The following is a 26867-nucleotide window of genomic DNA, read 5'->3' as shown; positions in this document are numbered from 1 at the left end:
TGAGCGCTAAGTGAAACCACGGTAAGCGAAACCCATTTCCCCATAGACATGAATGTAAATGGAGATTAATTAGTTACTGCCTGCCCTACCCTGCCTCTCCCCACTCCCCTACCCACTTGCCAGCACTCCAGCCCCACGTAACAAACCAGGCCTGTGCTCCTGCTACCCCACTCTGGGCTCCTGCTGGTCATGGCCCTGGGCACTGGCACAGGTCCCACACTTATGCTCCTCCTCCCCCTCGCTGCTGCCGCCTCTCCCCACCCCCCTCGCCTGCCCGCCAGTCTCTCCAGCCCCACTCGCCAGCCCAGGCAGTGGCACTATTGCTGCCCTGCTCTGGGCACAGGCCCCTGCTGGCTCTGGCCCCAGCCTCGCATTACTTGCCTCCGTTGCCACCACTTCTCCCCACCCCCCCCCCACTGCTCCAGCCCAGGCACTGGTGCTCCTACTGCCCTGCTCTGGGTGCAGGCTTCCAATGGCCCCAGGACAGGCCCCACACACCAACGCAGGCCCCATGCTCCTGCCCCCCACCCTAGGTGCAGACCCCTGCCAGCCCTGGCCCTGGGCACTGGCTTGGGTCCTGTGCTCCTCCCCTCTTTTTCAGCCACTTGTCTCCACCACCCACCTGCCTACTCCAGCACCATGTGTCAGCCTGGGCCCGTGCTTCTACTGTCCCGCCCTGGGCCCTCATGCCTGCCCACCCACTCAATGCCACTCACTCACCTCCCACTCGCTGCTGCCGCCGCTGCTTCTCACTGCCCACCTGCCTGCCGAAACTCCGACTCCACTGAGCGCTATGGCGAAACTGCCCGAGCGCTCAGTGGAATTGGGTATCAATTCTAAAGGAGCGCTATAATGAAATAGCAGAGGTTGCCTGTAGTTTTTGTCACTCTGCTAGACTCCTTCCAAACTTCCCACATTCTTCTTGAAAAGGGGGGCCCAAAGGACTGCTCTGCGCATGTCCTTTCACAAGTATTTATGACTAATTAAAGGGAAGTGGAAAGCTTTAAAAGCAACTAAAACAAGGCACATGAACCTAAGTTCCCATTCATGCCTAGCACCACAGCAACTGACAGCTTGAACATAACATCAGTTTGCACACAAAAGACGTCAGGAGTTGGAAACCCCCCATACAGAGACTGGGCTTTACAATGCTGACCTCACAGGCTTATTTGCACACAAGCCCAAATCACTTCAGTTAAGGCAAAACCTTTTATGAATACCTATTCCAAGCTAAGAGAAGTTTAAAGTAAAATTTCTTAATCCGCTTAGTCCAGGGGTGTCAAACATATGGCCTATGGGCCATATCCAGCCCACAAAGTCCCATAATGAGGCCCTTGGTGCCAGGTCAGCATCCTAGACCACAACCCTCATTTGGGCCAGTGTCCTAGACTGGCCCAGGCAGCTGATACATGCTGGATCAAGCACATGGGTGGGGAGTCCATGGGCCTAGTCTGACCCAGGGACCAGCCATCCAAGCCCACAGAGCCAGACAAGTTCGACACCCCTGACTTTGCCCAAACCAAACCAGAAACTGTTTAACAAAGGAATGGTCACAGTTTTTTGCACTGGGTTTTTTGTTTTTTTTTTAAATCTCTCTAAAAATAATGCAACTTGATTTCACAAACTTATCCAGTTTTGTAGAAGGGATGGAGGGGACAGTTAAACTTTAAGAAAAAACGCTTATTGAGTTTCTCTCAATAAGCAATGCTCTATTTCCATGCTCTGCTCCATTGATTTAAAAGGTCAGTCTTCTCAGGTGTCATCTGTAAATCTGGTGGGGATTTTTTTGGAATTGTATTCTTTGGCAACTTCTAGCTATAAGCTAGAACGCAAGTTAGAAATATTGTAAACAATATTTTAACTAAACTTTAGAACTTCCCTCTTAAATCGTTTTAAATTCTGCATGGTCATTATTTTATGACTGTTAAAGGTGGGTGGAATACCTACTTCTTTGACCTCTGAAAGACTATTTTCCTTTTCCTTGCTGGATGAAGAAAAATAATATAATTCTTCAAATCTAAGGGATGAACACAGAGTCTTCACACAGGGACTTTCTTCCTACCACATTCAGGAATTTGAAGAAAAGTAGATGTGAAACTTCCTCTCAAATATAGGGTTGTTATATACTATAGTCACTGAACCCTGGATGAACTTAGGAACTACAAATTCCAGCCCTACTCATGGCACATTTTGCTCAGAAACCAAAATTTCTTGTTTAAGAGTAGTATTTTGAAGTGCCCTAAAATCCCCATAATGACTCTTGATCTTCCTTCAGGAAAAAAGTTAGCAGTAAATAAAGGGAAGATACAAGACTCTAATAGGCAGTTAGGTTAGTGCAATTACCACTCAACTCATCCTCTTCATCCATTTCCTGAACAGGAAAAAAAATGTAGTGGGGATCAGAAGAGTAAGTAGCGGGGCTATTCAGTGAAAGGGATTCCTTACATAAGCTGTTTAAAATAATACAAGCTAAGAAATATGGAAGGGCCAAAGCTATGAGGGTGCCTCAAAGCACAGCAAGGGCTTCACTCCTTCAGAAGTCTGATGAGCACCAGTAGCTGCGCCAGGACACATCCCAAAGCACGTTCAGTATTTTACAGTTCTGAAAACCTAATTTAATAGCCAGTCTTGAAAAAGGAACAGGTTTCCAAAAATAGCAAAAACAAAACAAAAAACCATTCTGACCTATCAATACTTTTAAAAAGGTAGCAAGTTCAGTACAACCTTGGTTAAACATTGGTTAACCAATCCAGGGTACCCTCAAGTCTTTCCAATTTTTCCTGCAAAACTTCTTCAACATCTATTTCTTTGGCACCGGGATAGGAGTGCACCAATAAGAGATTTTTTGGGGCTGATACCAATGGCCAATTTTTAATGAAACATATTGGCTGATACCGATCGGATTGCCAACATGCAGCCCAGCCCAGCAGCTTGGAGGGCAGCATCCGGCTGGTAAGTCTCCCCCCACTCCAAACAGATCAAAAGGTGAGTGAGGAAGTAAGTGGGCCTGGGGCAGACACTACACAGCCAGGGTGAGGCAGGGCGTGGGATGGAGCCATGGCTCATCCGGGGGGTGCAGAGAGGGGTAGGGAGCAGCTCCTACAGCTGCATGCACTCCAGGAAGGCATGGGGAGGGTCTGCCCCCCCCAGATCTGTGCACTGGGCAAGGGCAGGATGCCTCTGCAGGCTAGGGCTGGCACCAAGCTCTTCCCGGCAAGGGGGGGCTTGGACAGGGTTGTGCTTGGGGTGGGCAGCAGCAGTGCTGAGAGGGGAACTATGGGGTAGGCTGTGGCCACCCCAAAATTCACAGTAGCTCCCCCTTGCAACTCTTCCCAGTGCTGCTGCTGCCTGCCCTGAGCGCAGCCCCAACCCAGCTCCCTCCAGGAGCCCAGCACTGCCCCAGCCCCTGCCAGCAGCAGCAGCCACCCACTCTTGCCCAGCACACAGATCCAGGAAGGACATGCCTGCAGTGTAGAGAATGTGCCCCCCCGGCACCACTTGTGGCTGTCCCACGCCCTACCCCAGGGCCAGCCTCACTCCCTCCCTCATCCCTCCTGCCCTTTGTCTGCCCCTCCTCCCCCAACAGACTTACCAGCCGGATGTTGCTCTCCACACTGCCAGGCTGGCTGCATAAATGCTGCAGTTGCACACGTGCACATAACATTTATCAGTGGTATCATCGGCCACATCAGCCAAAAAAGCCAACTGCCAATAAGGCCGATTCAATATGGACCGATGTATCGGTGTACCTCTACACCAGGACCGTGATCCACATCTCACTAATACTACCCCAGACTACTGAAGCCTCCAATACTATGGAGTAACTCATTTTATAATCTTATTACTACCAGTCATCATCTTCCTTCCTTGCCATGTCAACCATCTCCACTCTTTAAACCTTCAAATGCACTTGTATTTCCTGTATCACACGATAAGCTCATGTTCAAAAATCCTACCCCTTGCTGGTTTCTCTTCAGATTGTAGAAGTGTTGAATAAAAGGTAAAAGATTTGTGTAGAGAGGAACTGTTTTGTTTCAGCTCTGCCCAACTGCATTCCAACCTTACTAAACTTTCATATTGCATCCACAAGATGACTCCAAGCTTTCCAAGGTTGCTTTTAAAACGTGAAAACACTCAGACGCTGTGTGGTATGCGCACTTCTTCCCCTTCCCCACCACATCATTACTTCTTTCAACTGCCAGTCCCTATATTATGCCCAACCTAAGCTATAGGCTTCTCAGAAAATGGACCAATCTGTTTCTTTTTGTCATAGCTCATCTATGCTCATGTTGCCATTTTAACAGCACCCATAAAGAGAAATCAGGGGAGAAATCGGGAGAACCTAGTATGAATCAAGCTATCCTTGAAAATAACTAGAAAGTGTACATTGAATATAATCTAGTTCTAAGAAGGAAAGTGCTTAGAAGTTTCATTCTGACATGACTGCACTACAGTCTTTGACTATAAAGTTCAAAGATCTAGAACTAGACCTTTAAAATTTGTTTTGCACCGCAACAAAAAGCTGGCATACAAGCTGTCTGCTGTGGATTTCTGACAGCAGATTTCTCTTTAAAAGATAAAAGTGGCATGAAAAAAACCCCTATTGGGACACCTTTCAACATTATACAATTAAAAAAAAAAAGCAATTTAGAGGTAATGTTTGCCAATTTAGAGGCACACATCTATGTATAACTCTCAAAATTGTATTTAATAAAACATAACAAAACATGAACTTGCTGTTCCAATAATCTATCATATGAAGTTTGGCAAGTAGTTTGTCCATACAATTATGTGGTTTGGGGACCTAGGATTTTAAAATGAATTTTAGAAGTAAAAATAGAAGAGGTAGGTAGACACATACACCATCCCCCTCCCCCTGCCTAAATAACTAGCTAGGCATTTAAACTCTTTTGGAAATTGTATTATTAAAGATTTTTAAAAATGTGGTTCTGCTCTGGAGTAACAAGCAGTGGCATTGTGGGGTTAAGTGCTAATTATCTCAATGATTCAAGATCATAAAGCAAGTGCATCAATTAATATGAACACAACTGTCAGGCCTGCAAATAGATTCTGGACTCTGAGAGTGAATACAGTTTCTTTACTTATGCAACCCTAGTAATAGTCATCTGGGAAGCCAAATAATTCCTTTGAGGACACCTGTACAAAACTCTACAGTCTCCATCCACATGGCATTTTCTATTAGATCTATACAACCCATTAGTACTTAACAGGGATCACCAACAGAAAACTTGGATTACAGAACAAGTGTTATTACAAGCAATGTAAAAGAAAGAAACAAACAAGCTTGGCTGTCATATCTCAAACCAAGTTTATAGGTTTGGTAGTTATGTATAAGGTCTGTTTGTAGAGTATAATGGTCTTATTTCAAACTAACTATTTTTATTAAGTAGGTAAGCACAAAATTGTAGTTATAAAATTTTTAATGGAAAGATAGAAGTGATCTATAACCAGCATTTTTCTTTTCCTTTTCCAAAAATAAATAATTAAATGCTCCAAGTCTGAACAAGATATTTGAAATCTCAGTTCCTTTTGCATTTACTAATAGATTCTAAGTGGAGAAATCCAAGTCCCCCCTCCAGTGGCAGATCCCATCACAAACCAACACTGCAACGAGATTTCCCATTCCTAGTATATTATATGGTTGCCTAGGAAATGCAGAATCTTAAACTCAGGACTTTGGAGCCAAGTTAAATACGAACAAACACTATAGTTGTTTAACAGAAGTGTGTAAAAAAAAAATTTCAATATATTTTAAAATTAAACAGGCCCTCACAAATGCATGCATTAAAAGAAGTTACAATCAAAATACTAGTTGCAATTCTTAGACTTTTGTCAGAGTGTATTACACTGCTGTAACACTTTGCATTTCAACTGACTATACAAACAATAACTAACTAGACCTTGGCACCCAAGGGAGAGTGTTAAGTAGTTATATTTCACCAATAAGGAAACAGATTAAGTGACTTGCCCTATGTCACATGGCAAATTAGTGGCAATGACAGGATTAGAACAAGAGTTCCTTCCTAACTCCTAGCCCCATGATCAATCCATTAAGCATTGCTGTCTCTTGGGGAATTTACATGTCTTATTCTGCACACAGCCAGTAATCCTATGGCTGTATTATCCTGCCCATGATCTAAAACACTTTTGTTCAAGCTAAGCATAGATGTCAACTGTAAGACTGCTCAGGGACTCACAGTGTAAAAGTACAATGCATGATGATCCCCACTGCAGCAAATAACAGGAAGCAAACTTCACTAGAGGGATGCTGAATATTATTCTTCATTTGAACTGAGCCAAAAGACTGAAAAGCTAATGCTTACTTCTAATAAAAGTGTGCTTATTATAATCAATCACTTGTTACCAAAAATTACTACGTGAAATTGGTTTAACACTTCTCACTGAGGCTTACAAATAAAGGAAGTCGATCATATACTTCAAGTACATTCTGTCCCACTGCATCACTGCAGGCCTCATTCAGAAAGTATTAAGATTTAGAGTAAAGGCAATACAGTGCAGTCTGGTATAACTTAGCAGAGACAAAGGCAGAATCAAGAGACTTTAAAGGCCTCTTGAGCAGGGAGTCCAACTAGATGACCTCCAGAGGTCCCTCCCAACCCCATTTTCTATGGTTATCTTTGCCTGTAGCTTAACTGAAGTCTGGATTAGCATTCAACATAGCTTTATTGGAATATCTACTTTATTTAAAAACAAACCCTTTGCTCCCTTAGAACTTTGCAGTGCTATTGGAGAGCGAAAAATAAATCTGCAGTAGCAAGCCTAAACTAAGTGCCAGCATCAGACAGGAACAAAAAGGTCTGAAGAAACCTGTAACTAGTCCCATTTCCTTTCTTCAGCTGGCTTCCTCTATCATTTTTCAATCCTTGCAGATTTCATTTATGCAAAAAAGTATAAGATGTTTTCATGTCTAATATATGTAGACTAGGATCAGAGTTGTTTTTCAGCATTAAGTCTTGCTGACCACCAACACTTCCCATTTTGAATTAATTAGTGGCTGGCAACTTATTCTTTTGTAAAACAGTATTTAAGTGTGCCCTGAAGAGGCTGTCCACATGGCATAATGGAATAATGTTTACTAAATGACTGCGTCACCAAAACCCTGCAGATCTGCGTGGTAACTCTTCATCCAATCAAGAAGAGACAGGAAGCCTTTTCCCTAATAGCAGAACAAAGCAGTTCAAAAATCACATCCTTAAAAGACGCAGACAAACAGGAGGTTAGGAGGAGTCCGGAGAGCATTTTCTTTCTGGGAGAGAGAATTCTAAAAAGTGATTTTGTTTTTCATTTCAGATACAAAATTGTATTCCTGGAAATTATGAGTGGGAAAACAATATTCATAAAATGCAGCAAAGGAAATGGTGCTTCTCAGATCTCCTGCCATTCCAACTGTCACCAAAAAAAAAAACAAAACCCCACAAAAAAAAAACTAACCACTTTTAACAAGACCACAAAATAATCCAACATGAAGAACTGCATGCTGCAACATAATGCATTTGTTTGGTCCCAACAGCATGTTAACCTATAGCAAGAAAATTAAAAGGCAAAACACACTAAGCAATGGCCTGTCATTTAAAGTCCAGTTAACAAAACTGTTTGGCCTCATCATACAAGCACAGAGTCTGATTTTAAAGAGTGCAGGAAGTAAGAAAACACTGAAGGTTATCATAAAGAAAGTATTTAATACATATTCAAGTGGTTTGTCAAACAGATTCAGAAAAGTTAATAGAAGGAAAAAAAAAAGTAGGTGTAATGCCTACAAATTTCCATGTGTTGGGTTGATTTGTGTTGTGCAGGAGGTGGGGAGTGTTCCTTTTATATTTGCATACTTTAAAAAAGGAATGTCTAAATATTTTTGTTTCCACCTTCACATTAAAAACATCTCATCTTCTCCTGGGAACTATTTGGAATCCCCATCCAACATGTATTGTTGGTGGTCAAAAAAAAAAAAAAAAAAAAAAGGGTAGGGTGTTTAAACTGGGGAAATTTGCTTTGTTCAAAAAGTTCAATAGATGCTGGAATTCTGTTCACAAAAAAAAAAGTTCTGAACAATGACCATAGTCAATTTGCTTTATAAAGAATTGCTCAGCTTCTAATCTGTTGACTTTCGTGAGGTCATAATTTCACTAGTACTCCAGTTACGAGTCTTTCCAGACTGACAAAATTTTAATTTAGCATTTAAGAAAGAGAATTTTTATAAAAACCTCTTACACATTTTTTCTGGCTTCCATGATATGTGTAAAAAAAAAAAAAAAAAAAAAAAAAGTAGCATAAGACACATGCTTCCTCCCCCTCCCCCTCCAAGACACTGCAAATCACCTTTAACTGTGATAAAAACAACCCTCCCCCACATTAGCTGCTGCCAGTAATTTACCTTAAGAGGTTCCAGCATGAATAGTCAAATGATTCTTTTCACTTTTTATTTTAATCTAGAGCTGTTGCAGAAAACAAACTGGAGGCTAAAATCCATTAGGCAGCTAGACAACCCATATTATTTCCCCCATGCTGTGTGTAGTGCAAGGGTTTATAAACAAGTCTAAGGTATCAAAAGCACCCCTCTGCAGAGGGACAGGAGGGTGAAAGAGCAGTGTAGTGCTGGGCAAAAAAAAAAGTCATCTTTCTTCTTTAGCTGATAAAAGTTACCAGTTTGCATCTTTTATTTTTTTTTAATAGCCCAAATGAAAAAAAATCTAGTTTACCACCACAGTTGGCATATCAGTGTCAGGACTGAAGTACTCTCCCATTTTCATAATGTATCATTTTAACTTTGGAGGATGGGCCTTTTACCTTGTCTTATTTTTAGAAATACACATCACACAGCACACATCACATGACATGATGTAACTGCTAGCAAGAAAATGGCCCAAACTGTTCAAAATAATGGTCAAGGGGGAAAACAAAACTGTAAAAATAAGATTAAATGTGCAGCAGCTACTTATGGTCCCTGGCTAGCTTTAGAGAGACATTCAGTTTTGTCACTCTATTCAACACTGAACAATAAAGTTTTATTTTAAGTGTATGTATGTTTCATTAGAAGATATTCCAATCATTCTGCAAAATGATTACATCCGCATCGTTTGTAAAAAGAAAAAAAAAATAAACTGCAAGAATGACGCAAAAAGATTATTTTAAGAGATCCTGACCATCCTAACCATACGTAAATAAGATAATCCCAGTCCTGACAGATCCTAATTGTAGGTAAATTCTTCTGCAATCTAGTGCAAAAAGATGCTCTCTTTTATAGTAGCAGACATGCAAAGTGCGATTTCACTGGATGCTTTTAAAATTTGTTTGGGTAACAAACCGAAGCCTTTTGAATCATTCTGTATTCACAAGAAATCAATTGGGGGGGAAAAAATAAGTACAACTTGTTCAGTGGATCAAACTCACGTGGCGGGGACCCCACCTAGCACAAATGCACACTAAGCACTTACAAATAAATGAATGGCTACCTTTCCATCTGCCAGAGGGTGACAGAAACACTAATACACCTGCCCAGCTACCCCCTCACTACATTTCCTCCTTCTATTTGAGCCCAACAATGGAATCTGGAAGTGTGAAGGGTAAGTTTCTCACAGATTAAAATAATAATAATAAAAATACAGAGTAGAGGTTATGCCTCCCCCCCGCCCCCCAGTTTACTTAAAAGCTTGGTCCAATACTCGTCCGTATGCTTGGCTCTATGTTTTGGCTGATCTCCGGCTTCCCTTCCTTTCAAGCAAACAACTAGCGAGCGATTTCACTTTGCGGCTAATTCATTACACACCATTCAGCACCGACCCCCCCCCGCGCCGCCACCACGTGACGGAGCGATGGCAACACGCGGGGGGGCGATGCAGGACTCCATTCTAGAACTTCGGGCCGCCCGCTCGGCCGCGCCGTTCCGCCCCGGCCCTGCTGCAAGTTTATAAATAGGCCACAAAAGGCTCCAGCGAGCTCCTGCTGGAGATTTCAATTTAAAGTGGCGCCATGGACCCGGCCTCCCCCTCCCCTCCCCCACAGCCGAAAACCGGCCCCGCAATACTTTGCTGGCCGCGCGCAGACTTGGGGGGGAGGGGGGGAGGCTCGGGCTGCAGCCGGCTCCGAGCCGAGCTGCCGCCCCGGCGGCAGGGCGCGCCCGGCAGCAGCGAAAACAAAGTCGGGCCCTTGTGCACTGGGGAGCCCCGCGGCGGCCCCGGGCACTTGGTGCAGGGCGCGCCTGGCACGGGGGTGCGGGGCCGCCCGCCCGCCTCGCCCCCCCCAGGCACGTTCCGCGGCGGCGGAGGGCGGCGAGGGCGGGCAGGAGCCCTGGGAAGTTGCCCGCCGGGCCGGGCCGGCCCGGGCCGGGCACGGCGCGGTAACAAAGGGGCAGCGGGAGGGAGGGAGAAGGCAGCAGCGGCGCGGAGCGCGAGGGAAGCAGCGAGCGGCGCGGCCGCGGCACCTACCACGTGATGGAGCGGAGCTCGGTCCGGGCAGATTCACCCCGCACAAAATGGGCGCAGTTTGCAAACAAGCGCCGGCCGCGGGCGGCGGGAGCGGAGCTGCCGCCAGCTCCGGCTCCCCACCCGCCCGGCCCGGCCCGGCCCTGCCCGCCCCGGCGCGGTGGGCGCTGGTCGCTGCCCTCCCGGGCGGCCGCAACCCGGGCTGGCGCTGGGCGGGGGCTGGGGCGGGGGGAGAAGCGCCCCCCCACCCCGGCCGGCGGCGCTCGGGGCCGCCCTGCGCGCGGCGGCGGGAAGGCGGCCGGCTCGAGGCGCGCCCGGGGTGGCGACGGCGGCGCGGGCGCTGTAGTGTTTCCCCCGCTCGGGCTGAGCGCGGCGGCGGCGGCGCTGCTCGGAAAATGGCGGCCGGGCTCCTTCTCTGCCCTCCCCCTCCCTTTAATCGGAGAATGCACCGGGGGGGGAGGGGGAGCGCGGGCCGGCGCAGCGCCCCCGCCGGCCGCCAGGCGCACTGCGCCGCCCGCCCGCCCGCAGCCAGGGGGCCCCGCGGAGCTGAGGCCGGGCGCGCGGCGGCGGCACGCAGCATTGCGGCGGGGCCGGCAGCTGCGGGCAGGGGTGTGGCGGGAGCGTCCCCCCCCCCCCCCCGGCTGCGTGCGCTGCGGATGCAGCGCCCGCCCTGGCCGCCCCGCAGAGCGACGCACCTGCGGCCGGAGAGGCCCCGCTCTATTGTCCGGGCCGCATCCTCCCCCCACGCCGCGGTGCAGGCGGCGGCTCCCCGCAGGGCGCCGGCCGGCCGCCAGGGGGCGCCGCGCCTCGCCGCTTCACTGCGCAGGCGCCGCCGAGCCCGGCAGCCACACGCGGCCCGAGGCGGGTGGGGCCCGGCTGTGGCGCGGAGGCGGCCGGGCCGCAGGAGCGGGGCAGCGGGCTCGCAGCCAGAGGCGGGAAAGGCAGGGGCCGGGGCCTCCAGGAGCCGCCCGCGAGAGCGGATTCGCGCCGCAGCCCCGCTCTGTAGAGGCCCGGTCCCGGCCGTAGGCACCCCTGAAGCACTGGGCGCGGTTCGTCAGAGCAGGGCTGGAAGGGACCCCACAAGCTCCTCCGCGCCGGCCCCTCACTCTCCAGGACCATCCCAGCCCCGCGTCTGCCTGGCCTGCTGCTCAAAAGCTTACGAGGATGGAAAAGGTCCCTTCACTGAAGGCATTTCCAGCAGAGCCAGGCTCACGCTCGGGTTAAATCTTATGCACGTCGCTTACTAGCTGCACTCGACGGGTCTTTTACTCTTTGCCGCTTCCCGGCAGGAAAGCGAGCAGGCACTATGAGAGACCATCAACATGACGCAACTGTCTTAACATTGCACAACAGGTAAAGAGACCAGCTGTTGCAACACAACCTTCTGACTGGGCGTGGAATTAATCACTGCTTCATGCCACAAAAAAAAAAAAATGAGTGAAGAAATCCTGAAAAGCATAGGTTTGAAGTACGTTGTTTTCCCCAAAAGAGAGCCTAAACAGTTTCCCGATAACAGGGAAGGAGGGAACGTTTTGCATATCATTTTCTGCCTCCTGTAGGAAGTTTATTAGTAGGGGATTACTAGAAAATAGCCATGGGCAATACTACAATACTGGATAGAAAATTAAATTAGGCCTAGGTTAAATAAAACAGAAAAGGGGCTGGATGCAAAATTCTTACATTCCTTCTAGTCTTAATTAAAAGCAAAACCAAATATTACTCTAACTGAGTCACCGTGGAGTACATGAGCACATTTATCACCTCAATTATGCTGGTTCCCCCCTTTTGTCTGTTCTAGCTTCATAAGTTTTCACCCCCTTCAAAGCAGAGTCCTCTACTTCCTTTGTTTTTGTAGAGCAGATAGTTCATTTTAGCTGATATTTTAATACACATCTTAAGTAATAATATATTTCAGTGGTTAGTGAATTCTTTGAGCCTCATTCTTTTAATCAGATGTGCGATCTATGTGCCGGTATGGATCTGATCAGTGAAAGAGGCCTTGCTAGTCAAACAAGTTACCTGTAACCTGCAAGGTACTTTAGCTCCCACGCATGGCTATTTTACATTTCACAATATGTAAGAAACAGAAAAGTTTCTTTTTCCCTGCTTGTTTTTATACTAGTTATTCTGGTCTTATCTCCCTGGTTTTCCTAATAGACACTATAGAAACAACAGGTAAATCAAATGGATTATGACAGTTACCAAGGAAGCTGCTTCTGATTGATTAAAGGAGGACGGGATTTTAAATCACGGCTTAAAGCTTCAGGGACAGGTTTGGATGAAAAGGGGTTACACTTGTTTTTGCTATGCTACTGCCTGTTTAACTGAAATGCACAACAAACTGTTATAAATGAGGATCTGATTCCTATGCCTTTTCAGTTAACAGAGCAGAAAGTTCATTCTCTTCTCCTTTAAGATACCTCCAGAAGAAGCAGGTTAAACAAAAGATTTGATAGTCCCAATATCACCAAGGTAAGCCCAAGATGGGCACAGCTAAAACAATACAATGGTTGAGAAAATGAATAGTCCTGTCTTTCTGCTGGGCTTCTGGAAAGGGTGGAGGTATGGCTGTGTGAGGCTTCAGACTGCCAGGAAACAACATTGGCTTTTCCCAAGAATCATGGTCTGTCTCCTCTGGAAGCATCCCACCTCCATTCCCTACTGGGTCAGGTACAGTTCTTTCACCCAGGTGTCCTCTATTAGTATCCAAGGCCAGAGGTACTGGCACACAGACAGCAACCTGGGGAGAGAGGGGTGTCCACGAGGTAAGTTGTGAGGCTGAAGAAGGTATTTCTATCCTTACAAAGTAATACTACTAAGGGCCTTGTTAAGGACAAAGAAGGTAGGAGATAGATCCAAGTTAAATTCTACTTAGAACTTTCAGGATGATTCTGAGTTCTGCATGCATCTCAAGAGCTAACTATATTTTTCATATGTTTATGATAATGCAGAACGTAATACTGTCATGTTATATTTAATACATCATAATTACTAGGAAGTGTCCAGACCCATACAGTTCTTATGTTGTAGATCTGATTCTCATTCACATCACTAGATTCTTTAGTATTAAACTTCAGCTGCTGCTTGTGTAAATTAATATACCCATCATCAGAGCAGTATAAAAAGGCCTCCTAGCATAAAATGAGATCATACTGCTATACAACAGCCCCTACACTGTGCAGATAAGTTTCCATGCTAACAGGTAATCAGATCTTGACTCTGAAGTGTTTATACACATGTGGATCTGTACTAATATTTTAGTGAGACTATTCAGATGCTTAGAAACAAGCATATGATTTAAGTTGTTGCAGGACTAGGTCCTAGCAAGTATTTTCACTTGTAGCAGAGTGGAAGAGGGTTTCCCTATATAATGGTAAAGAAGCTGCATTTTTGCCCTGCTGACTCCAGTCCTGTATCATAGTCCTTATCTGAATAGTAGATGGAACAACAGAAGCCACATCTAAAAATAGTTTGCGAATGATCTTTTAAGTTAGGCTGCAGCACTGACAGTCCTGGATAAGCCTCATAACCTCCCTACATTTTAGTTTGCCATTGGTAAAATGATCATACTTGAGTACGAAACAGTTCAAGTCAGTTGAGAATTAAGAAGCATGTACTATTTGATGTGTTCAAAAGCACTGTACAGGTGTTTATCATCATCAGTGATGCTCCTTAAATGCACCAGGCGGTTCATAGAATCCCAGAAAATTAGGTTTAGAAGGGACCTCAGAAGGTCATCTAATCCAACCCCCTGCTCAAAGCAGGACCATCCCCCACTAGATCATTCCAGCCAAAGCTTTGTCTAGCTGGGTCTTAGAACACCTCCAAGGATGGAGGTTCCACCACCTCTCTGGGTAACCTGTTCCAGTGTTTTACTACCCTCCTAGTGAGAAAATTCTTCCTAATATCTCACCTAAATTTCCCTTGCTGCAATTTGAGACTGTTCGTTGCTCCTAGTTCTGTCATCTGCCACTACTGAGAACAGTCTAACTCCATCCTCTTTTGAATTTCCCCCCGCAGGTAGTTGAAGGCTGCTATTAAATCCCTCTTCAGTCTTGTCTTGTCTTGTCTTGTCTAGACTAAATAAGCCCAGTTCCCTAGCCTATCCTCATAAGTCATGTCCCCAGCCCCCTCACCATTTTTGTTTCCCTCCACTGGACTCTCCCAATTTGTCCACATCCTTTCGGGGGGGGGGGGGGGGGGGGGGGGGGGAGGGGGGAGTGTGGAAAGACAGGGGGTAAAACTGAAGCCAGATGTGGCCTCAGCAGTGCTGAACAGAGGGGAATAATCATTTCCCTTGACCTACTGACAACACATGTACCAATTCATCCCAGTAAGTCAGACTTCTTGGCAACAAGGGCACACTGCTGGCTCTCATCCAGCTTATTGTCTGTCCACTGTAACCACCAGGTCCTTTTCTGCAGTTGCTGCCCAGCCAGTCAGCCCCCAGCTTGTTACTGGTGTATGGGATTCTTCTGTTCTAAGTACAGGACTTTGTGCAGTTGTCCTTGTTGAACTTCATGAGATTTCTTTTGGCCCAATCCTCCAATTTGTCTAGGTCACTCCGAATCCTATCCCTGCCCTCCAGTATATCTACTACTCCCCCCAGCTTGGTGCCATCTGCAGACTTGCTGAGGGTGCACTCCATCCCATCTTCCAGGTCACTGATGAAGACACTAAACCAGCCCCAGGACAGACCCATGGGGCAATCCACTTGATACTGGCTGCCAATTAGACATGGAGCCATTGATTACTACTCTGTGAGCCCAATGCCCCAGGCAGTTTTCTATCCACCTTACAGTCCATTCATCCAGCCCATACTTCCTTAGCTTGCCTGTGTGAATGTTGTGGGAGACCACAATCAGAAGCCTTGCTAAAATCTTCACCCATAAAGAATCAAAATTCCCTGTCCTTGGCCTGGTATTGCTATTGCAATTAACTGTATGGAGTTTATTTGCCAAATTATTCACACCAGATAAATCCTACTGTGGATCAGGGGCACAGATGGATGGAGTGAATTCCTAAAGAACTCTGCCTTTGGGGACAGAAGGAAATATTCAGCTGCTTCCAAACAAACAGTAGCCTGAGACAACTACCTTTTGTCCCCAAGACAATTTTTATGTTTGACAAATTCTGACCATGTTGTCTCCAAGCCACTGTGGCCAAAAATGGAGCACTGGACTGAGTCTCAGGAGACCAGAATCAGATTCCTGGCTCTGATTCTGGCCTGCTGAATGACCTTGCACAAGTCACTTCTGCCCCACTGCCGGCTGTTAAAGTGGTGAAAGTGATGCCCCTCTTTTGTAAAGTTCTTTAAGAGCTATGGATGGAAAAGCATTATGTAAGAGCTAGTTATTGTAATTTTTAAAAGTAAAACTTTTGATTGGTAAACCAAATGATAGTCTGCTCACCATTTAGAGTGGCTTTTAGCCACAGAACTCCTGGCTTATGTAACTTCCTATCTTATTTCTATTCACTCCAATAGCCAGCCCCACAGCAGAGGCTAAAGATTAGCAGCTACTCGTGCTAAGTAGCCCAATTTAAGTTAGACATAAGCAGATAGTTAAATGTTTTTCAAGGTGAGGCTGATTCAGGGGGATGGGGGTGCCAGTGGTCTGTCACTTCACCTGGTCACCATGCTCCTGTAAAGACTCTGTCTCTTGCAGTCATAACTCTCCCCCTTTTGTTTTAGTTTTTCAATGTCCCAGTTAAACAAGTGTCCCTAGAGGATGAGATTGCCTGAAGAAGTTGTTAGGACCATTCCATGCAGGACCTGGAAAAAAAGCAGTCTTGCAATCTTGCACTGAACTCTTCAGTCAAATCAAGAAATGTGCTCATCAAGGTGATATATTCTCAGCAATATTGGATCAAGTATAGAACTGGACTACTCAAGAATTATATTGACTTAAGGTTAAGAAAACATGTTAAGTGCAGTCACCTGATGAAGACCTGGCTAGAAGAAATGTTCACATGAAGATCTAGATCTATTTCCCACTGATACAATAAGATTTCTATCTGGAACAGCAGGGTACTGAACCAAAATAGGATTTTACAATAAAAGAAACATTCCTGGACACATTTTTAACAACCAATCTAGAACTTCAATTAGCAGAGAATTAGAAGCTCCTTTCTTTTAATGATAATGGTATCAACAGCAGCATGTCTTCACACACAAACACCACAGAAACAGGAAAAACATTGTCTTGGAAACCAGAGTTGTAGAAGTAGTGAAGACCATTTCCCATGGTAATGGATGAAAGCATCAGAGTTTCCAATCCCCTCTCCATTCTGTATGGAGTTCTCTGATAAACTGAAAAACGTACAAATTAATTTCTAGCTCCCCGTGTCCAAGCCAGGTTTAAATCTTTACTCTTCAGCAAGAAGAGGCATCTCAACATCTTCTGTCACCCAAGCTAAAATTCTTGCCTAGTTCATAGTTATCCCCTTGAATACTGCAAATTTAGTCTTGACAAGTGCGTTCTTACAACCCTACCCTGCCAAATAGCTCTTTATTACCAGTATTTCCTATTCCGCCACAAAACCATCTGCACGCTGACTATTTAGCTCCCATTCTTCAGCCCCCAGGACTTGCTGCTGTTTCTCCATCACATTCAACACAAACTACCAGCATTTGTCTTTTTTCCCCTCTTTGTAAAGCTGTTCATATATCTTAACTTCATCCTACATATGATCTCTTAAATGCTTTCAAACAATTGACCCCTGCCTTCGCTCTCTCAACTATACTACCAGCCTCTATTACCCAAGAATCCAATTTTCCCCTCAAACATCTTAATGATTTCTCCCATGCCACTCAAGTATAGGAGGAGCTCCCTATAAAAATCTGCAGATCTACCACATTATCTCCCTTTAAATCTCTCCTTAAAACCCTCTCCCTGCTGTGAAGCTTAAAAAACACTAACAATGGTTGGGCAGCTGGTGTGCCATGACTGCTGCTTATTACGCTAATCATAACTGACAGTTACCCTGCATTCCCACATGGGCTTATTGCCACCACCCATTAATCTGAAGCACCATAAAACTGTAGGATCACTGGGCTAGGGACAGTCTTTTTGTTGTGTGTATACAGTGCATGGCACAATAAAACTCCATATTTTGACTGGGGAGATTTCAGTTTTCATAGGTCTCAATAATAGGAAACTCAAGACACTAACTTAGGAGAATTTTACACAAAGCAAAACTGAGCTTGTTCTTCAAACAGTTGTATTTACAAACAGAAGACAGCAAGAACAGGTTGCAGGAGAACACTGAATTACCAGCCTCGCTGAAGATTCTCAATTACCTAATACAATTTCAGTTTTTTCCATCCTGGCTTCCAGCTTTAACCATAGGATTCCAACAAAAAGCAGCAATTCAAAAGTGTCACTGGCCCCTAAGCCATCAGAAACTGCAAGACTTTGTTTCCAAAACAAAATACAGCCAAGCTATTACAAAGGATCCAAAACACAATGACAAGACCATTGTTTTTCAAATATTTCTCTACAGCATTAAAGCAAAAGCATAGTCGCTAGTCACTAACCCAGTTAGCAAGCTCTCCAAAGAACACCCATGTGATAGCACGGAGGGATGCACATTCTATTCTTTACCAACATACTACTGTGAATGGTGATGGGTTGACTTGCTGGGCCTCCAAAATCACTGGATAAATTTTGATTTACATAACTTAGTCAAGGACAGAATAAACACCTCATACAAAAAACTAAATGATCTGAAAAATATTTTTCTTTGTTCTAAAGCTGTAAGTAAACTGGTTATCCTGATGTAGAAATTTAATTTAAAAAACCCCCAAACAAACAGATCCATTGTTTGCTCTTGTATTAAGAAGTCTATGCCTAAAGTATCTGGATGTTTCTCGAGGTATTATTTTCCTTAGGATCAAAACATGGGGGGGGGTTACTTTAACTTGTACTGTTGGAAACTCTGACAAAATTCAGTATTACTCAAATGACCACATATTCATTTTTTAAATCAATTATTTAACTATAAGCCATAGTCATGTGTCTTTTAGTTGGGGAGAAGAGAATTAAGGATTCCACCTGGTCACCCCACCCCCAAATTCCCCACCCCTGCAGACCTGCAGGCCAGGTGAAATGGCTCCACAGGCTGTATGGGGCCTGCAGACTGCATCTTTTGACACCCCTGCTTAGATTAACACTAGTTTTAGAAGTCTGTTACTATTCACAATTAATGCTCATTGTTTACTTTTTACTCCCTCAAACTAGACAGTAAGACTGAAGTGGTCAGTTTAATTTAAAAAAAATAAAATAAAATATATATATATATTATTTTTTTTTTAAACTTCTTCCTCTGCATTAAGGGCCAGATCCAGCCTGATCTCAGAAGAGTCTCAACAGTACCTTAGTGAAATGTAACTGCTTAACTTCCAAAGAGCAATCCAGTTTGGCCCTACTCTACAAGTCACAAAATTCAGTAGGTGTCAAAGTTAACTTTAATCTTCCACTTCGGACAGCAAATTTCCCTCTACACGTAGGCTTTTTATCATGTCCTGAAGCATCACCTAAATCATTCCTAAACTCCACTGCAATCCAGTTTAGTGTTGGTGAGGAACCTAAATCCCAATCCCAACACATGTTGACAGTAAAATTCAGATTTTAAAAAGATAATGCTAGTAATAATGATATCCATCTTTTTGCCCAGTAACTTAATAGTTAAAACACTATCCGAGAAGGGAGATCAGAATCTAGGCCCTTCCCAGGGTGAGTTATAACCAGGAGGGAAGGGGGGGGAACCTTTCTGGCAGGTGTACCACAGATTATTCTCTCCTTGAATGCTACTCCAATCCCCTTCTCCTGCCTGATATACTGCTCTGCTTTCTGCTCCCTCCCTAATTGTTACTCTGCCACATGCACAGGCTGCCAATACCACTTCTAGCACACGTCACAGATTGACCACCCTGGCCTAGGCCATAGAGGCACAATTCCAGTACTCTTTATTCATTATGTTACACATTCATTGCTTCTAAAAGCAAACTGGATCTAACCCTAACATACTACTATTGTTGTTTGGGTTTGCAGACTATGGGAAATATTTACAGAGAAAGAGTCTTGATGGGGCACTTCAGTCCATATCAGGTTGTACAAATTCCATTTTAAACAGAAACCTGCATTTTGGAATAACACTAAATTGCAAGTGCCTATCTGAAACATAGCTACCAAAGTGTTAAGTTTGCAAAAGGCATTTACATTCACCCCTTCTGTCTCACTAAAATTTCACACAGTGCACGGGTGCAATGAGAGAGCAGACTGATGCTGATACAGCTTTTGTTCTAGAGGTAGCTGAATTTGCATTCCCTTCAGACCCTAGATTTCAGTGTTACCTGCAAGTTTCTCAGTGCCTGCTGGACCTCTCACTGCAGCACAAGGCAAGGGGAAGAAGCCTTGTACTGTCTACTTCAGCCTATCTCCAGGTCCTCATCAGTGGAGAAAGCATGAAGGGAAAGAGGTCATTATATCAAGCTTTATTTGCTGCCTGCTTTTTTTTACTAATGCTTTTGTTATGGCCTGGAAAAGCTGAAGTCTATGTTTCCCCTACTGATGGAGGTAGGAAGAGAGTGAAGAGTCTGATATTATATGGCTCTTTCCACTGATAATATGGATAAAAGAGTGGCTGGGCCCATCACTACTAGTCTGGGAAAGTCAGAAGGATTGGGTGTGCATCCCACACACTTACTATAGTGGGAGGGGCAACTCTTGGCTCTCTTCCTGCACCTGCTAATCTGAGAGGCCAAGCAAGAATGTGTGCCTACTCCCATAGCTGGTAAGTGCAGGGAGGAACAGAAGTCCCTGCACTGTTCCCCCCCTATACATATACATGGCATTCCTCCTCCTGTTCTTGTGGGGAGGGGTTGGGGGTGAGGATGACAGAAAGCTAGATTTTTGTGACTCGTCTCCCATCAGCTAATTAATTCTGCCTCCTGTTGGTGTCTGATACATAACATTTCACATAAAAGATTTGGGAGCTGTGCTTAAGGATGACCTACTCTTCTCCATGACAAGCTCATGATTTATAATGAGTTCTCATTAGCTTACAGTATCCCACTGCAAACCTACTGAGGAAATAAACCAGCTATAGGACATGAAAGCTTCAAGATATCTACTAGGCAAAGGATCCAGCAGCACAGCAAAAGCCAAGCAAGGTAGGACTGCACCCACATAAATACAAACAAGATCTAGGGATACCTCCTTTGTGAGAAGTTTATACCCTCTCCAAGAATGATGGGAGGGAGATGAAAATCTTCCCAATGTTCCTTCCCTGGACCTTGCTCATGGACTTCTCATCATCCTCTTACTAGCAGGTGCCTGAGCTGCTTGTCATAAACATACCCTCTCTTCCAGCCTCCGCTGACTACCAAAAGGTAGAAAGAATTTCCTTTCACCATCTTATACCTCCTGCTCCTGAACATCCTACTTCCAGTAAAGGAAGCCTGATGACTCTAACCCTTCCATAACCATGTTTTTTGAAATTCTGTCAAGCTATCAAGAATAGTTCCAGCTCAACTCAAGTATCATTAACAGCATTTCCAAGCAAAAATATGACGACATGAAACTAATGCTGTTTCACTAATGCCTGCTGGCCTTTGAATTTCAACAATTTAACTGCTCCATTGCCTTAAGTTACTGCAGAAAAAAGTGAAACTGAACTAGAAATGTTTGTGTTTTAATGTAAAACATCTTGCCAAAGATATTTTTCTGCTTTACTTATCACATTTAACTCGTAAAGATAAGGACATTTTAAGGATTCACAGCTATCACTGTGTTGAATCTTACATATCCATACAGCAAGCTTTTGTCTAGTTAATCCACTAAAAGATACTAGTTCTTTCATAGATGGCATTTTTTTAATTGGTTAATATATTTCTCAAAAAAACCTTTAGAACCTACTTTTCAGAGGCATTCTTGCACCTTCAGCTCCTATCAGTTACACTCAAAAGCAGACTAATATCTAGTGGCAACTTCCAAAAAACTTAGAGGAAACAATGAAAATTAATAGTTAAAAAAAACACCAAACAAACTATAGTTATAATGTATACACTTTACAGGTGTTTGTTGCCCTAGTGTTCCTCAGGCAAAAGTGCAGACTTGTCCAAGTATTCTTTTAATAAAGATTTTCTGTTAGAACATGTTTTTGTATGTTCAGTCCTATGTATGACCCAGACTTCAGTAGAATTAAATTTGGCCTGTCTAGCTTAGATGGGGAGGAAAAGAGAACTGGATGTCAAAACAATGGAGAAAAGAAAGAAATCCAGCCAAGGGCAAGATTTTGGTTCTTTCCTATTTTAGGGTCCTTAACCTTTTTATGATTTCATCTTAGGTTTTAATTAAATGCAAATATATTGGCAAAAGACAGCTGTAGACCTTACATCATTAGTGCTATTTACAGGCATCCCACATCTTACGCGGGGGTTACGTTCTAAAGGCAGCGCGTAAAGGCGAAAATCGCGTATGGTGAAATCACATATTACCATGCCAGCGGCGACTGCCTCTGCCTCCAACACCTCCCGCCACCACTGCAGAGTCGCGCCTATAGTTGTGCGGCTGGCGGCAGCAGTGCAGCACAGGGTGGTGGTGGTGGGGATGGCTGTGTGCCACCTGGCCACCACCGCACCTGGCAGCTGGCCACACAGCTCTGGGCACGGCTCCATGGCGGCGGCGGGAGGTTTTGGAGGCAGAGGCAGTCACCGCTGGCAACGTGGTGGTGGCTGGGCCTCCAGGTAAGCGGCAGCGCCACTTGCAGACTCAAGCCCCACTCCCCACCCACGTATAGTTGAATTTGCGCAAGTTAAATGCACGTAAGATGCGGGATGCCTGTATATAATGCTCTACTTCTTCAAAGCAAATATGTCAACAAAGAACACGGTAGGCATATACAAGCATTTGAAAAGTGTATAAAACAGGGAAAGAGACCATTTTTATGGTAGTTATAAAATTTTGGGTGTGTCAAATCAGTGTACCAGGAATTCCAGGTACAAGACCAGGAAAATTAGGCTGAACATCAAGCACACACATACAAAAGCAGCTGCATGTGTTAAAAAAAATTCAAAAACACTGTAAAGAACCCAACATTTCTAGACACATTCCCAAATCTCTATTTTAGGATTATCTGCCATAAAGAAATTACAAAGGGAACCCACTTCTTAAGTTTCGTCTGGACATAAATAACAATCTGATTCCTGAACAGAGCCTGTAAATACCATGATGATTTTCACAGTTCAGATAGTTCTGAATGTTTAATAGATCTTTAAGAAAAATATGCCACTACAACTTTGAAAGAATGAGAGGTCCTACCTTGCAGACCATCTTGGAAGAATCCATGTCTACAGCGGTTCAGAAAAGGCTCAGGATGGAGGAGCAAGGGAGTTTAATTCTTCCAGGTGCAACCATGCACTATTAGCTTATTTTAAGAAGTGGAAACTTGGTATCTAGAACAAGAATATATTAAGACAGAGGAAATAAATATAGCTTACAAACAAAACATACATGACAATATTCAACTTGCCTCAAGAAAAAAAAAGATTTTGAGGATATGATTAAAAATATGTCTTGCCACAAATATGGAATATAGTACACAAGTGAGCTCTACAATAAATCACAGCAAATTGAGCACTGACACATTCCAGTACCTTTTAAGCCAAAGCAATTGAAAAATACAAAAAAAAAAATCTGTACAGGGTATAGATCAACAATTTAAGTAGAGGATCCAAAAGAATGTGAAGGAGATCAAGATTTGAGTGCCTAACTTCCTCAGACTCATAAAAACCACATTTGTTGAATTTCCCTCTGTATTACCTGAACCACTTAATTTCCTATCATATTTAATAATCTGACTTTTGAAAGTAAAATGTTTTTACCATGATAAAGACTTTAGTGAGGAGCAAGAGGGGAAGGTGTGTGCACGTGTTGGGGGGGAGGAGGGGGGAAAAAGAGGTGTTAAAACAACCAAAAAAAACCCAACTTTCTGGAGTGCTTCCTGGAAGTTTTAGAATGATATCATAGCTGGCAAAGCTTTTTTCTAGTTATATTTTTTTTTAATTTGACCAACTATAATCGGGACCAAGTTAGACAAGCTAAATGCAAAGCATTCATCTGGAAGCTTGGAATTTGATAGTTTTGTTTAATTATGTTTGGGTAAAATGGGGATGCCAAAACAAGAAGGGACAACAGACATCTTTTCTACCTCATTTCCTCAAATGTAGTGTATGAAGCCCTTAGTCCTATGCTGCTATTGCTCCAGCAATGCCAGCTCTTAACTTCTTTTGCTTCTGAAAATTGTTTAGCTGTTGTGGGGAATTTTTTTCCCCTTGTTTTACAAGCCATCAAAATGTAAAGCCTGATTCAAAACCACAAGGGCTGAAAAGCCCCAAAAACTCAAATGCCCCATTCAGGTTCACTGCAGTTGGGAAGTTACAAGGGAACTGTGTGCCAAGCACTCAAAACCCTTTTCAAATCCAGCACGTTAAGGCAGACACTTTTTAAAAGCCTGATCTGCAGGGAGGCAATCCTGTGGTTTCTTGGCACAGGCCTGGTGCAGAGAGGAGCCCTCTGTGCCGGATCCCCTCTGCCCCATCCCTGCTCCCAGCACTTGGCCTGCTCCCTTCTCCATCCCCATTGTTGCGAATGCAACAAAACAGCTCTTCCTCTGGCCGCGGCTCTCCCCTTCCTACTCCCATGTCACGTCGGGCTTCAAACTTCCCGGTCTCCCTCGCCCTGCCTTTTCCTCCGACCCAACTCACTTTCTGGCTGTGCTGGAAGCAAACCCCTGTCCCCTCCCCCCGGCCTCGGCCTGCTCAATTCGCTCCCAGCAGCCGCTGCCCGCGCGGAGCGAACCGGACCCGACGCTCGGCGGCAGGACCGGGCTCAGACCGCGAGCAAATAAAGTTCGGGCCCTGCCCGGCCCCGGCCCCAGCCCCAGCCCCAGCCCGGCCGCCTCCTCGTGCAAAGTTGCCGGAGCGGGCGGCGGGCGCTACTTGGCCTGCTGCTGGCTGGGGCTGGGGCAGAGGCAGGAGCAGGCGGCGGGTGCCCTGCGAGCCTCACCCCACCACCAGCCCGACCCGGCCTAGCCCGCCCACCCGCGGCCCCAGCCCAGCCCTGTCGCCCGGCCCGGGCGCTGCCCCGTTTTCCTCCCGACCGCACCAGCCCCAGCGACGACTCCACATCCCGCACCTACCTGCACCGCTCAACCAGCCTTGAAGCGGGGATCTTCCGCCCTCCTCCGCGCTCATTGGCTGCGGGCAGGGCATGGGCCGCCGGGGTTGGAGGAGGGGGTGTCAGTCAGAGCCGGGGGCGGGGCAAGGCGGTGATTGATGCGGGCGCCTCGCTGGTCCCTGCCTCCGCTTGTGCTTCCCCGAGATGTGTGAAGGGGGTAGGGGGGCAGGGCCCGGCCCCTGCCCCTGCCTCAGTGTCCGCGTCCCGCGGGCTGCGTGCGGCGGGGAGGGGAGATGCCCCCGGCGGCAGGGGAGCCTCGTGCCCCTGCTTCTGCTCGGGGGTGCCCAGACTGCCCCGCCTGAGGGCCGCAGGCCTCCGCCGGGGACACGGACACCTCCGGAGCTCAGAGGCTTTCTGAGCAACGACACAGTCCATCACGCCCCACCTAGGCCCGACCAAGGAAGGGAGATGGGGGCAGCTCCCCGCGGGCAGCACCAGGCGGCTCCGAGCTGGGCGCCATGGGGAAGGAGAGCCGTGTCAGCAGGGCAGGTGGCCCTGGCCATCCAGGGCCGGTCCCTGTTGCTTTCCCAACAAGCAGAAAGCTGTGTTGTCCTCCTTTGGCACAAAGTGTATTGGTCATTGCCCCAAAGCCCCGCCACCCAAAGGAACTACCAGGGCAGCCGGGGCAGTTAGTAACGGCAGTTAGTCAGGGCAAATGGCAGTTAGTCAGGGCCACAGGCAACACGTAGAGGGGGCACCCCCCCCACCCCCCCAACAGCAAGCGCTCCGGCTGGTAGGGGGCACAGAGAGTGCTAGTGCCCCCCAGAAATTGGCTACCCGCCCCGTCGTGCCCCACTGGTGCCCCCCCAGACTCGGGAGGCACCAGTCACCCATGGTCAGGGCAGTGCAAATGCTTATCAAGGATTGTTTTCCATTGTTAGGACTCTCTGTCCTTGGAGGCTTTTAAGGCCTGGCTAGACAAAGCCTTGGCTGGGATGATCTAGTTGGGGCTGGTCCTTCTTGGAGCAGGGGGCTGGACTAGATGACCTCCTGAGGTCCCTTCCAGCCCTAGCTTTCTGTGATTTTATGAAACCAGCCACCACCTGTACAATACTCTGATGTGAGCAGCCACTGCTGCAGGAAACAGCCAGATAGAAGCAGGCAGGGCTACAAGTGGCAGGCCTATAGACAGGTTTGCTGCCACTATAGGTAGCTGTTAGACTAATATTTTAGCTGTTTCTCCTCTGTCCCGCTGCAGAAGTGGAAGGCAGATAGTAGCAGAGTATATACTAGAGGGACAAAAGTATAATTTTGTACCTAAGTAGGACAAGAGAAGATAAATATAGGTGAGATAGTGGTAGAGGAGGAAGAGCTAGGAAGGGGTGAGACAAGGGGAATGAAGAGAAATGCTACCAATGAAGGACAGAGAGGAAGAAGAGAGAAGAAAGTGGAAAGAAAAAAGACAAAATAACAGCAGCCCCAGTAGGCACACAGTGACAATATAATGATAACAGAAGAGCAGGTAATATAATAATACCTAGCGTCTCTGCAGAATGTTCAAATTATGGCTTTGCAGAGTTGGAGGATTCTGCACATAGTAGCCACATGAATATGTGGCTGGCATATGTTAGCACAGGCTAAGCCACGCAGTTAGTTATGCAACCTATGTTAGCTCTGGGTAAAGGGGTTAAGAAGTTGCAATGCAACACTATGGAGAGAAGAGAAACAGGACCCCGTGCATGGTTACCACATGTGCACAGTTGTCAGACTGTAAAACACTTTCAAACAATGTTTTTAATGTGGTATATAATTGCTGGGATGGGTAATATTTAATGACATTAACTGTCTTTGTGACTTTGGTGTGTGTGAGGGAGTTTCAATCCATCCCCTCATTCGTATTAGCAATAACCCGTGATGTGTTTGACACAGATATCCCTTGACCATCAAATGATACCAGATACCATTAAAAACCTGCCACTGGTTCTCAAAGAGAATGGTCATGACGATCATCAGGATCTTTTCCTTGTCTTTGCTGTTACCAGTGTCCAGATGCACCTGGCTGTCACAGCCTGAGACAGCACAGTTCACAGGTACCATCCTGACTGATACTGAGATAAATACCTACCCCTTTCAAGACACATTGCCAAAGCCCTCTATATATATTTCCTTGCATTCAACTGAAACTATTCTTTTCCCTTTGAAAAGTGATTATTTTTTCCCTTTAAAA

General features: G+C 45.6%; 1 protein-coding gene across 6 annotated transcripts in view; it reads right to left on the bottom strand.

Moving 5' to 3' along the window:
• Positions 1–24644, bottom strand: part of KANSL1 (KAT8 regulatory NSL complex subunit 1) — a 170555-nt gene extending 145911 nt beyond the window's left edge. For 2 of the 6 annotated variants that reach the window (XM_014609193.3, XM_019500943.2), the window contains exon 1: positions 22784–24515. The gene's annotated coding sequence lies outside the window, so the exon portion shown is untranslated. Of the gene's footprint in view, positions 1–10463; positions 10553–22783; positions 24518–24628 lie in introns of those variants that run through there. The other 4 variants (XM_059726857.1, XM_019500938.2, XM_019500947.2 and 1 more) reach the window with 4 other exon arrangements.
• Positions 24645–26867: the final 2223 nt, after the last annotated feature.

Source organism: Alligator mississippiensis, chromosome 4, assembly GCF_030867095.1.
Source record: "Alligator mississippiensis isolate rAllMis1 chromosome 4, rAllMis1, whole genome shotgun sequence".
NCBI classification, from domain to species: domain Eukaryota; kingdom Metazoa; phylum Chordata; order Crocodylia; family Alligatoridae; genus Alligator; species Alligator mississippiensis.
The sequence above is the reverse complement of the archived record's forward strand: the minus strand, read 5'-3'. Positions and strand labels throughout refer to the sequence as shown.